This window comes from Cucumis melo, chromosome 9 (assembly GCF_025177605.1).
Source record: "Cucumis melo cultivar AY chromosome 9, USDA_Cmelo_AY_1.0, whole genome shotgun sequence".
NCBI classification, from domain to species: domain Eukaryota; kingdom Viridiplantae; phylum Streptophyta; class Magnoliopsida; order Cucurbitales; family Cucurbitaceae; genus Cucumis; species Cucumis melo.
Genome location: NC_066865.1, coordinates 11,356,039 through 11,367,844, shown reverse-complemented (window position 1 = coordinate 11,367,844; position 11,806 = coordinate 11,356,039). Strand labels below are relative to the sequence as shown.

At 33.0% G+C, this 11,806-nt stretch overlaps 1 long non-coding RNA gene across 1 annotated transcript; it reads right to left on the bottom strand.

Moving 5' to 3' along the window:
• Window positions 1-1,744: 1,744 nt before the first annotated feature.
• Window positions 1,745-11,588, bottom strand: LOC107992201 (uncharacterized). The gene is made up of 6 exons (XR_001764700.2): window positions 11,497-11,588; window positions 4,992-5,123; window positions 3,497-3,913; window positions 3,331-3,410; window positions 2,954-3,112; window positions 1,745-2,133 (listed from the first exon to the last, which is right to left on the bottom strand). It is a non-coding gene; the product is annotated as an uncharacterized LOC107992201 (long non-coding RNA).
• Window positions 11,589-11,806: the final 218 nt, after the last annotated feature.

The window sequence follows — 11,806 nt, the reverse complement described above, 5'->3', positions numbered from 1 at the left end:
GGTACAAATCTCTCAACACGTCCCGTTTTTGGTTCGTTGAGGAACCTATAATTCTTGTGATGCAAGCATAGCTAGTATTTTACTTAGATAACCAAAAAAATGGTAGTAATTGGAAAGTTGTTCAAGTGGTCCAGAATAAGCGTGTATGAGAAGTGCCAAAAGTGGACGATGTTAAGAATAAACACCTGAATGTACCAAAAATCGTTGTCAGCCATTCTGTGGATGAACACATCGAGGATGGAACTTTGTGCAGGATTGACGTTGATCCTAGAATTGTTGAAAGACCAGTTGTGCATCATGTCGTTGACGACTTCATAAACAATGTGGATGGAGAATTGTCATATGAAAGCGGAACAAGTGGTGAATAATGATAGTGATGAATTACGTACCCATATATTTATGTAGTTTATATTTCGATTATAGTTATGTGTTCGTATTTGCTTATTGAATATTTGTTTTCTATGTCCACGACAATATGTCGTCATTTTCAAGCGGTTTTGACGAGATGGATACGATGTTCCTTGAGTTTACCGAGGATCTAGATAACCCTGTAGGAGGGCCATCGTCGATGGGTGACAATTCGGGTGAGTCTAATAATGGTATACATTTTAACTTAAGATTATTTAACATTTTAACTCAAGATTATTTAAACTTATTTTTGACATTATATATTCTTATAATTTATTCAGCAGGTATTTCTCAATCGTCTATAACTCCGACTCCTAGGAGACGTGCGTAATCTCGACTCCTAGAGTTGGAGCGCTACATTGCAGCTAATGAACAGATTTCGATGATGATTGCCCCTGGCGCGAAGAAGCCTATTTCGCCACACGTTGTTCGTTTCAGGCAAGTGATAGGCGTGTGTGTGCGAAAGACATTTTTCGTCCATTGCCTTAAGTGGACGGATGTAGGTAGAGAATACATCGAGATCGTTAAGGGTGACCTATAGGTAAGTCCACTACATATTTCTATTTTCATTTGAAACATATTTAAGTTAACCAAGCTAATGTGTTCTTTTTGTAATTTGTAGCGGTTTTTTGTGCTTGATTTCAATGATCAAGCAATGAATAGGTTTGTTGAGCATCAGATGCTCAACACCTTTAAAGAGTTCTGGGGCGATTGTGTCAGGCACTTCAAAAAGTACAGCGACCCCAAGAAGGCCCGTGCCAACCCACCACACATATTGGTGGGACGTAATGAGGATTGACAGTACCTCTATGACCACTACATGACCCGTGCATTCCAAGTAAGCAACTAAAAGACTTGCCCTGAGCACAGCAAGGACCACCACATGATCCCTAGCTTTGTGGTACGTATATATGTTTCCATTATTCTTAAGTTCTTGAAATGACATTATTCAGTGATGCTATATATGTGTACTAAACTTAGGGACTTTTGTGTCATTGTAGTAACCATGGTGATGAATAGCATATGAGGCTCGTTAGGAGACGTATGTTATGAAGTACTTCTTTCTATTATTTTTTGGGAACGATTACTATTTTTTAATTGTATTATGAACTTTGTTACTTTTTTGAACTTCTTTGTATTGTGAACATTTAATTTTTTATTCAATTTGATATTATATTTCATAATTTACTAATTTATTTTGATTTTTCTGTAATTGAATCGAAAAAGAATGTGAATGCTTCAGGAAAAAATATTACAGGAAAAAATTTCAAAAAAATAAAAAATACATATTTAAAATATTTGTCGATGCAGTACATACGTTGGGCATATGGTGCAATCGTTACGTCGGGGATGGTTAATTTCGATGCATGGATGACATCGACTATGCTAACATTCGAAAATAGTTATTTCCGACGCATAGATGACGTCGGAACTGCGGACGTTAGAGATGCCTTATTTTGGATGCATTGAAAACGTCGGTAACGAGGTCGTCGGAAGAAGTATATTCCTGATGTCGTATTGGGGACTCATCAAGAATCTTTCTCCTGACGCTTTCTTCCAACGGTCTTCTCGAGGTCACTTTCTACATCGAAAATTCAGTTCCGACGTTATTTACACTTATGCCGACGTTTTTATACGTCGGGAGTGGCCTTACTTTTTGTAGTGTCCGCCATGCATGTTTAATCTTTAGTACCCACATTCAACTACTCCAACTTGCAAAAGACACTGTAAATACATAGTAACCAATATAATGCATATTACCAAGAAACAGTCACATAGTACCAAATATAATGCATATTGTCAAGAAACAATCGAATAGTACTAAATACAATGCATATTGCCAAGAAACACTCACATAGTACCCAATATAATGCATATGTCGTATTCTTTTATTTAATGAATAAATATGTTTACACTTACGTTCAGTGTTTTCCACATTGGTTGTTTACGACTTGTTTGAATATTTTTCTGAGATCGAAAGATAGTAATAGCCCTATTGCCAAGAAACAACTACAAGTTATAATGAAGTGAACTTTAAGACGAAAAACATCATCTATGAAAGAAGCTTACTTACGTGTCAGTTACATATCTAATATCTACCCTTGTGCTGTTCGAAGTGAGTTAAGATAATAGACTGTCTCATTGTATGCCTTAATAGCCATAAGTGTCTAATGACCAGTACATAGAAAGAATACAAGTAGATTGTTTTCATATAACTTAATTTCATAAAACTTGTTTCTCTACCCAAAATAACCTTAATAACGAAGATTCCTACAAACCAATTTCTCTACGCTAAATCAAAAGAAGACGACAACAATTAAAAGTTAAACCCCCTAGATTCTACAATTTGTCCAGATGATGAATATAAAGAAGAGGTTCAATTCAAAGAAGTAAATCACCTATAGCTTATTTTATTTCTTGAATAAACATAATATGATCAAAAGCTAAATGGGGAGCACAAAAAAGTATGAGTTACGTGTTTCAATATTAATGGACGAAGAAGCAATATACATTTTAATGAATTGACTAGTATAGTATTACTTACCCTGGATTAAATGGAGCCAGAACGAGTTGGTTTTGTTTTGAAGCCATTAATCTACTCACAAATTGCGAGCTTTAACTTCTTGGGTGTTGTGTCCAACAAATATATAGGATGGGTCAACGAAGATGTAATTTGAAACATGATCTTTAGGAATGCAAATACCTAAGAAAGATAGAAAAGTCAATAAACAAGTATTTATATAAAAAGATTGGAGTTGAATGAATGAGTACTTATGCCATATATACAACCAATGTCAAAGTCTTAACTTCTCTCATGTTACAAAAATCAATAATATCTTCTCGGAGAACACAAGTCTTCTTACTGATACGAAACAACGAGAATGATAGTTGATAACAAATCTTTAAATCTTTGTCTGTTACCTTTTCAGCAAATTGAGTATTGTCTTCAAAGGTAGTGACATGTTGATATTGGACTCATAGACAACCTTTTCATTACGAACCTAAGAAAGTCATAAATCCAACATTAATAAACTTTATAAGTCTTATAGAAAATCATGCATTAAATTGCCAAAACTTAACTAATTACCTCGGTAGCATCCTCATGTTGATCATTCAAAATAATCACATCCATATTCACCTCCTCTTTAACCACTTTCGTTATGACATTCATTTTCTCATTTTCTAGATTCTTTTTACATTGAATATCGTATGCCAATCTTGGTCTGGAGCATGATCCATGTGCAGATGTTGGTGTAGATTGTGTTGATATGTGAATATTCTCTAATTCTTCAACTCACAAATGAAGTGTTTCATTCTCTTGACTAAGCTTCTCAATTTATTCACTCTGTTTCTTTGAGCATTTTGCTATGTGGAAGTAAGTAGTTGGAGTGACAAACCCGCTAACTCTATGTACACGTCCACTACTCTCTTGTGTACCTAAAGCTTGTGTCAAAAAATTGTTTGAAGACGGCTCTTTGTCAGCACAAGTATTTGAGATCCCATCCTAAAAATGCACAAAAGTATAACTTAATTTCATAAAACTTTGAAACTTTAAAGAATGTAAAATTATAATGTGTGTCTTACTATACAATTCAGAACTTCTTGGACATCTTCATTATACGAGCCTTCTTCCACATTCTAGCTCATGTAGATAAGAAGGGACAATAACAAAGAAATCAGCTAGTAATGCTAAACGAATATTCCTAGGTTTAGAACCATAGTTTGGCAACTTATAGCATGTGGAAAGTACACACTCATTAGAATGCCAAATCAAATTTTTAGCACTGGCAATTCTTCAAAACAATCTTTTGAAATGTGGAATTAGTGGAAAATACCATACAATGTTGTGAAAAGCTAATATCACTCCATCCATAGCTAACTTTCAAATTATACAACTTGACTAATGTGGATAATTTAGCATCCTTCATATAATGATTTTTCGGCATCATTAAGAAATTTCTCAAAATATTTTTTGGAAAGGTATTGTAATAAATGCAAGGGAGGGAATTTGAACCCAAGACCTCTTATCCACAGGTACATATAGGTGCCAGTTGAGCTAAGCTCATGTTGGCACAATTTCTCAAATTCCTTTGGATCTTTTAAATATTCCTCATCAGCAACTTCAATCATTTCATTTATACTTCAAACATCATTCTTTTCATACATGTAGGTGTCAAACTTAGAAGATTTTTCGTATAAGGATGAGTTAGGTAGTTGTTCATCGTGCCAAAACCAAAATTTATAACTTTCATCAATTCCATTGACATATAAGTGATCTCTAATAATAGTGCGACTTTGTTTTTCCACAATTTCCACATTTCAAACAAGGACAACCTACTCATGAAGTTTTCATGAAGTTTTCTACACCCACGTTATAGTCTTTGGATAACCTACTCTTGTGCATCCATGATTTATCTATAAGTGTAAATCCTAAGAGAAAGTGTTTGAGTAATGGTTATCAATTTCTATAATATGAAAGAATACAAGGATAGATAAAAACAAAATTTTAGGGAGTATTAAAGTGTTAAAAAGAATCCAAGAGTAAGGTAATAAGTACAAATTTTAAAAGAGTATTAAGTTACCTTCGTGGTGAATGACTTCTTCTATCAACTACTGGAGACCTTCTTGGAGGACTATGAGCACTTTGAGGTGGTGTGTTGTGAAAGAAAAACAATCTAATTACTCAACTCTCATATACCTACGTAAAAATGTAACTGAAACCAACAAATTAAACAAGATCACTTTCTAGAAAAAACTTGTTCAATCAAAAGAATAGCCTTTGGTTTGAAATTAACAAGCATGTAATTACAAAACAGATCCAACACATAAAAATTAAAATTAAGATATTGCATTTTCAACACATGTTAACATAGAAACTAATAAGTGAAAGTAGTGTTGCATGCAAACTTTTCAAACACTAACTTTCGACCACTATTTTACCGATGGAGATCAAGCTTGATTACACCAAAATTATCTATTTAATGTTGAGGATATATATAGACAAAATTACCTAAAAGGTCCTAATTGCATAATAGTGGGAAAGAAAATGCGAAGAAGTGCCAATGCTATTCATATCATCCACATTTTAAGCAACTTATTTGTTTGTATCTTAAATGATATTCAAACATTTATAATGTTGCCAATAGGTCCAAACTCCAAAGGCTTAAGTTGATTAGATAGAGCACATTCGAAAGATAGTTTCATTTTTATTAATTAATCAAACAAAAAGAGATCAAAACATAAAATAGAAAAATGTAATTACCAAAGCCTTAATAAACAGATAAATGCGAGAAACTAAAAGGCATAAAACAACATACATCACTTCGAAAAATCCCATGTTGCTGCAAGGTTGGTGATTTTTTCTTTTCTTTTTTCCATTGCTATTTGGTGATTTTTATCAACAAAAAAAATTAAGATCAAAACAACTCCTTCATTCTTTCGTTAAACAAGTTCTAATTTGATTTTTTAATAGTGAAGGAAGAAATAGATGGAAAGTTGGAGAATACCAGTAACAAGAAGAGAGTAGAAAATTGGTGCAATCTAATAGGAGTAAGGCTACGACAACACTGAATCAGAGAAAGGTGACGGAAACACTGAGTTGGTAAAATTGAAAGGGAAGAAGCATCAGCTGGAAGAAGGTGAGCACGTAAGAGTCAAGAATGTGAAAAAACTGAAAGGGAAGAGGCATCGTCTGTGGAGCGTTAAGAATGTGGTCTGCGATGGTGTCGGCATGGCCGAAGCTGGCATGAATGTTGTCTGTGATGGTCGAAGCTGTACGTGAACGATGAGAACAAAAAGCTTGGGTGTCAACATGAACGATGGTCGAAACTATAAACGTCGTTTATGATGGTGATGGTTGAATGTCAAAGAATGGAAAGATTGGGTGGAGGAACTGTTGGAATTTATGTCATAAAACTCATACTTTGTTATTTGATTCAATAAAATTTATTATTGAATGCTATAATCTTAAAACCAATAAATATTAAGCCCGAGGCTATTTTACTAAGTTTGTCAATATACTTGAACTTTATGTAGAGACATAAACATGGATTGTTAAAATTGAAGTGTATGAATAAGGTTGGGTGCCTTATTCTGGAAAAACACTATGGATGCGGCCCGCTCCGTAGTTAGTACAAACGATGTAATCCTGAATCGTTCATGTAGAGACATGGGAGTGGGGGCATCCTATGTAAACGGTTTGCATAAGACAGGAACCACGAAATAGTCACTTTTAGTTATAACACCGTAAACTATAAATTGACTATTTCAATTATGATGACCTATGTAACTTGATCTTAATATTGAGCTAACTATGAACTTCTGTTCATTCGGTAGTATCCTTAGATCTGCATAGGTGAGGGCAGCTCATTGTCGCTGCCCCAATAAGCCTCTCATTTCAAGGATAAGACCGAGTGGATAGCTAGGGACACAAGACGAAATTCATTCCTACCCACTTTTTGGGATAGTAGATAGGTTGTTCCCTTAAGGACTGAATACAAGTCTTGAACAAGGGGCCCCACCGAGAAGGATTTAGGTTTATAGGTTGGACCTTAAACAATTGTTCAATAGTGGATCAGTGGGTCTTAAGAAGCAAGATGTAATCTCGGGGGTAAAATGGTATTTTGACCCAACCAAGATTACGAACAACCGGTGAAGGATCGACTTACTCATCATGGTTATATCAGGTGGATAGAAATATATCTATAGTGAGGGGAGTGCAACTATGAGTCTTTAGTGGAATGACTCATTAGTTAATGAATGTTGATTAAGCTTGGTCTAAAATAGTTTAGCCAGTTAATCTCAAATCGTTGGAGCCCATGATCTATAGGTTCATTAGGTTCCCCTACTAGCTCATATGGATTCAACTAAGAACAATATGTTGGAATAATTCGAATTGTTCAAATTAGGAAAAGAGAGAGAAACAGACAAGTATATAAGATATAAGTCGGTAGATATAAACTTTAAGCTTTGTGTTTAAATATTATTTAAATAAATATGAATGTAGATTCATATTTAAAAGCTTGGAAAGTTTTTAAACGGTCAAAGTTGTAAAAGTCAACATGTTGACTTTTGTCTTTGAAAAACAAAACTTTGACCGGATTTATATTCAAATATGATTTAAATGTTAGAAAAATAAATGTGGATTCATACTCGGGAGGTTAGAATTAGTCAAGACGGGTAAAATAGCAAAAAGTCAAAAAGTTGACTTTTGACTAATAAAAGTCAAAGTTTGACTTTGACTTAAATGGTTAAAAGACCAAATTACCCTTTGACTAATTTCTTTAACTAAATGTTTGTGGGAAATGTGGCAGATTATTATGAATTAGAAGCCACTAATTCCATTAAATAGTTAATGGATTAACTAGGTGTTGAGTTTATATGAAATAAATTGCATGCAAATTGCATGTAATTTTTCTATTTAAACTTCTCATTTCAGAATGAGAAGGGATGATGATTCTCATATAAAAAACTCTAAACGATTCACCTACTTCCTCCCTTCTCTCAAAATGATTTTCTTCATAGAAATGAATCCCACAACTCAGTTCTTAGTTCTGAGATTAGTAGGTCAACTTAGTGGTTGTCCTTGCTTGTGATCTGAAGGCAGAGAAAAAGTTTTAAAAAGTTTTAAAAAGCTCATCGTTTACCTTTTTTCACTCATCGTTTAGGTCTTTCGTTTAGGAGTTGCATGTTAATTTCTAAATCGTTTAGATGCATATAGAGTACAACCTGATCTTTTCTTTCGCTGCTGCATGCTCTTGGTGTTTTTTTCCAGCAGGAACGACGAGAAGAAGTTTGGGTGGAGGAATGATGGGAAGAAGAGGGAAAAGAAAAAGAAGAACAAGAACAAGAAACGCTTAGGATTTTTGCGTCAAATTGGGGGAAAAGGAATTATTGGAGAAAAAAAAGAGGAAAATTAAAACTTTTGTTTTTTGAGAAAATGGATAAAAGAAAATATTTAACCATATGTAAAATGTCAAGTAAATAAAACTAAACTTGACACTTTTAATCTGTTAAGTATTGAAAAAAAATACAAAAGATAGGTATGTTATTCTTGACATTTTCTCATTTTACTTGATAGTTTCTATTAAAATTGTTAAGTATTTCAAAACAATAGGCGTCAAGTATTACCAGTTTTCTAGTAGTGTATGCCTTGCATATTTCTTTCCATGTAGAATATTATGGCAAATACTAATCTTACGATACCTAGCATGTCGATGTTATCTATCCTTGAGAAGGATAAAATGACAAAGAGTTCTTTTTCTCGAAAGGGTGATAGGGCCATTAAGCTATTAAGCCTTATACATAGTGATGTATGTGGACCGATGAGCTCACCTACTTGAGGATGTTATTAGTACTTTGTTACATTTACTGATGATTCCAGTAGATATGGTTATGTTTACTTAATGAAACATAAATTTGAAACTTTTTCAATTGTTCAAAACTTTCAAGAACAAAATAAAAAATTAACTTGCCAAGAGTATTAAAACACTTTGATCTGATCAAAGAGGTGTGAGTTTTTAAGTCAATAATTCACTGAATATCTTAGAGAATGTGTGATTGTCTCACAATTGACTCCATCGGGTACACTGCAGTGGAATGATGTATCTGAAAGGAGAAATCAAACTTTATTAGATATGGTTCGATGTATGATGAGTTAAGTGGGCCTTCCAGTTTCATTTGTGGGTTATGCATTAGAGACTGCAATTTTTATATTGAACCAGACTTCGGCAAAATATGTTCAAAAGATACCATACGAGTTATGAATTGGGAGGCGTCCTAGATTTTCTTTTCTAAAGATTTGGGGTTGTGAAGCTTATGTAAAATGTCAGATTTTGGATAAACTAGCACCCAAATCTAACAAATGTATATTTGTGGGACATCATAAAGAGACTAAAGGATATTACTTTTATCTCCCTTCTGAAAACAAAGTGTTTGTTGCTCGGAATGACACTTTCTTAGAAATATAATTTATTTCCAAGAGAGCTAATGGGAGTAAAGTTCAACTTGAAGAAATTCAAGACTTGTAAATAAACTCTGAACCGAGTGAGATTCTTGAAGAAGTTCATCAATCTCACAGTCGATTATTGTGAATAAATTGGAGCCAGAATCGGTCGCAAAACCAGAAACACTAGAGATTCGAAGATCTAATGAATCTCGTCACGTACCTCAGAGATATGGATTTCTCGTGACAGTTGATAATGACGTGATGATTATTCATGATGATGAACCCACATCATATCAAGAGGCCATGGCGAATTCAAATTTTGAAAAGTGGCTCGAAGCCATGAAATCTAAAATGCAATCCATGTATGATAATCAAGTATAGTCCTTGATTGATGCATTCGAAGGAATAAAAACCATCGGATGCAAATGAGTTTTCATATATACTCGATTAAATCCAATTCCAATAAAATCAACATTTTCCTCCAAGATCTCAAATTAACTTAAATTATCTTTTTATAAATAATTATATTTTGAAAATATAATTATTTTTCTTTTTCTCACTTAATAAATATCTTTTCTCCAAAATACAATTATATTTGAGGTTTTTTCAAAAATATAAAAAAGCGGCAAAGTATTTACACTGTATAGAACAATTTCGAAAATGGAAAAAGCCCAGAGGCCCAACGTGTAAAATACCAAAAATGCCCCGTCAACAATGCGCGTAATATATTTGGTAATGCGATTTGGTACACGATCGTTTAGATTTGACTAATTTGTTACACGATCGTTTAATTAATTGGGTTACACGATCGTTTAGATTTGGCTATCATAAATCTAAACCATTTTTTTTTTCAAAATTTGGTATACGATCGTTTTGATTTGGCTATATGATCGTTTAGATTTGGCTACACGATCGTTTAGATTTGGGGTTCTAAATCTAAACGGTTTTTTTTTTTCAAAATTTGGCTACACAATCGTTTAGACTTGGGGTTCTAAATCTAAACGATTTTTTTTTTCAAAATTTGGTATACGATCGTTTAGATTTGGCTACACGATCGTTTAGATTTGACTACCCCAAATCTAAACGATTTTTTTTTTCAAAATTTGGTATAAACGATTATTTTTAATATTATTTATACACAATCTTTTAGTTTTAATTACCCTAATTTAAATGTCTAACCAATTTTTTCAAGATTCTTATACACCATCAGATTTGGTTACCTAATCTAAACGTAAAAAAGGAAAAGAAGAAAGACGATACAATACATGCAGTGAATGAAAAAAAAGGAAAAAGAAGAAAAAGGAAGAAAGACATGCACGCACGATAGAAAGAAATAGATTTGGTTACTCAAATCTAAAAACAAAAAAAAAATGGAAGAAATCGCAGCTAAGAAAGAAGTATGCAGAGGAAGACAATTAGTATAGAGGAAGACGATTAAAAAATCGCAGAGAAGAGAAAAAGATGGAAGGGCAAATTTGGAAATTTAAAAAATGGCTAACTTTATGGGCTTTGTCACAAGGGTCGTAAATATTTCACTAGTTTGTTATATTTAGGAAAGTTTCCCATTATCTTTTCCTTAAATAATTATATTTCAACAAATATAATTATCTTTTCCTTTCCCATAATAATTATATATATATATATATACACATATAACCACATATACATATAATTATCAAATCTCCAACAAAATTTCCACTATATAATTTAATTCAATTTCAATAACACCAAAATCTCCAACTTTACTCAAACCTCATAACATACAATTAAATCAAAATCTCAAGAAACACCACAAGCCAAAACTTCTAGTTAATTAAATATTCATCCAACAAATATTTAATTAATTTTGATTTCCACAAAATTGGATAATTCTCATTAAGTGAATTCAAAATAAAGCCCAATAAATTAATCTAATTAAACAAAACTAAAATAATTAACTCCAAAATTATCATAATTTTGGGGATGTTACATATAAGATCATTGCATTACATTTCATCATTTTAGTTCATGTTAAATCTCATTCATTTATAAATCACATGCATTTTAAAAAATGGGAAAGCATACAAGAAATCATAAAACTCATGGTTTTTCATAGAAAAACATTTAAGGATTTGAAACAAATTAGAAATGAGCTTCCTCACCTAACTCTTTGGCCGAGAATTTTCTTACTCTTCCTTGCAACTACTTGACGTATTCAAGCTCCTGAAGAATCTCTAAAAGTCTTGAAACTCTCTCAATTCTTTCTTAAGTAAGCTCAGGTTAAAAGCATTGCCTTTTTATAAGTCTTTCTGGTGAAGTCTCCTATGTCGAAATGATTACTTCCATCGGGTTGTCAGAAAGTACAATGTTAGAACATCACGTGTCACTATCACTTCCTTATCCTGAATTTGGTTTGGATGAAAAAGTTAAAATCAATCGCCGACTTTCTTACATGAGGATGACGTCACTACT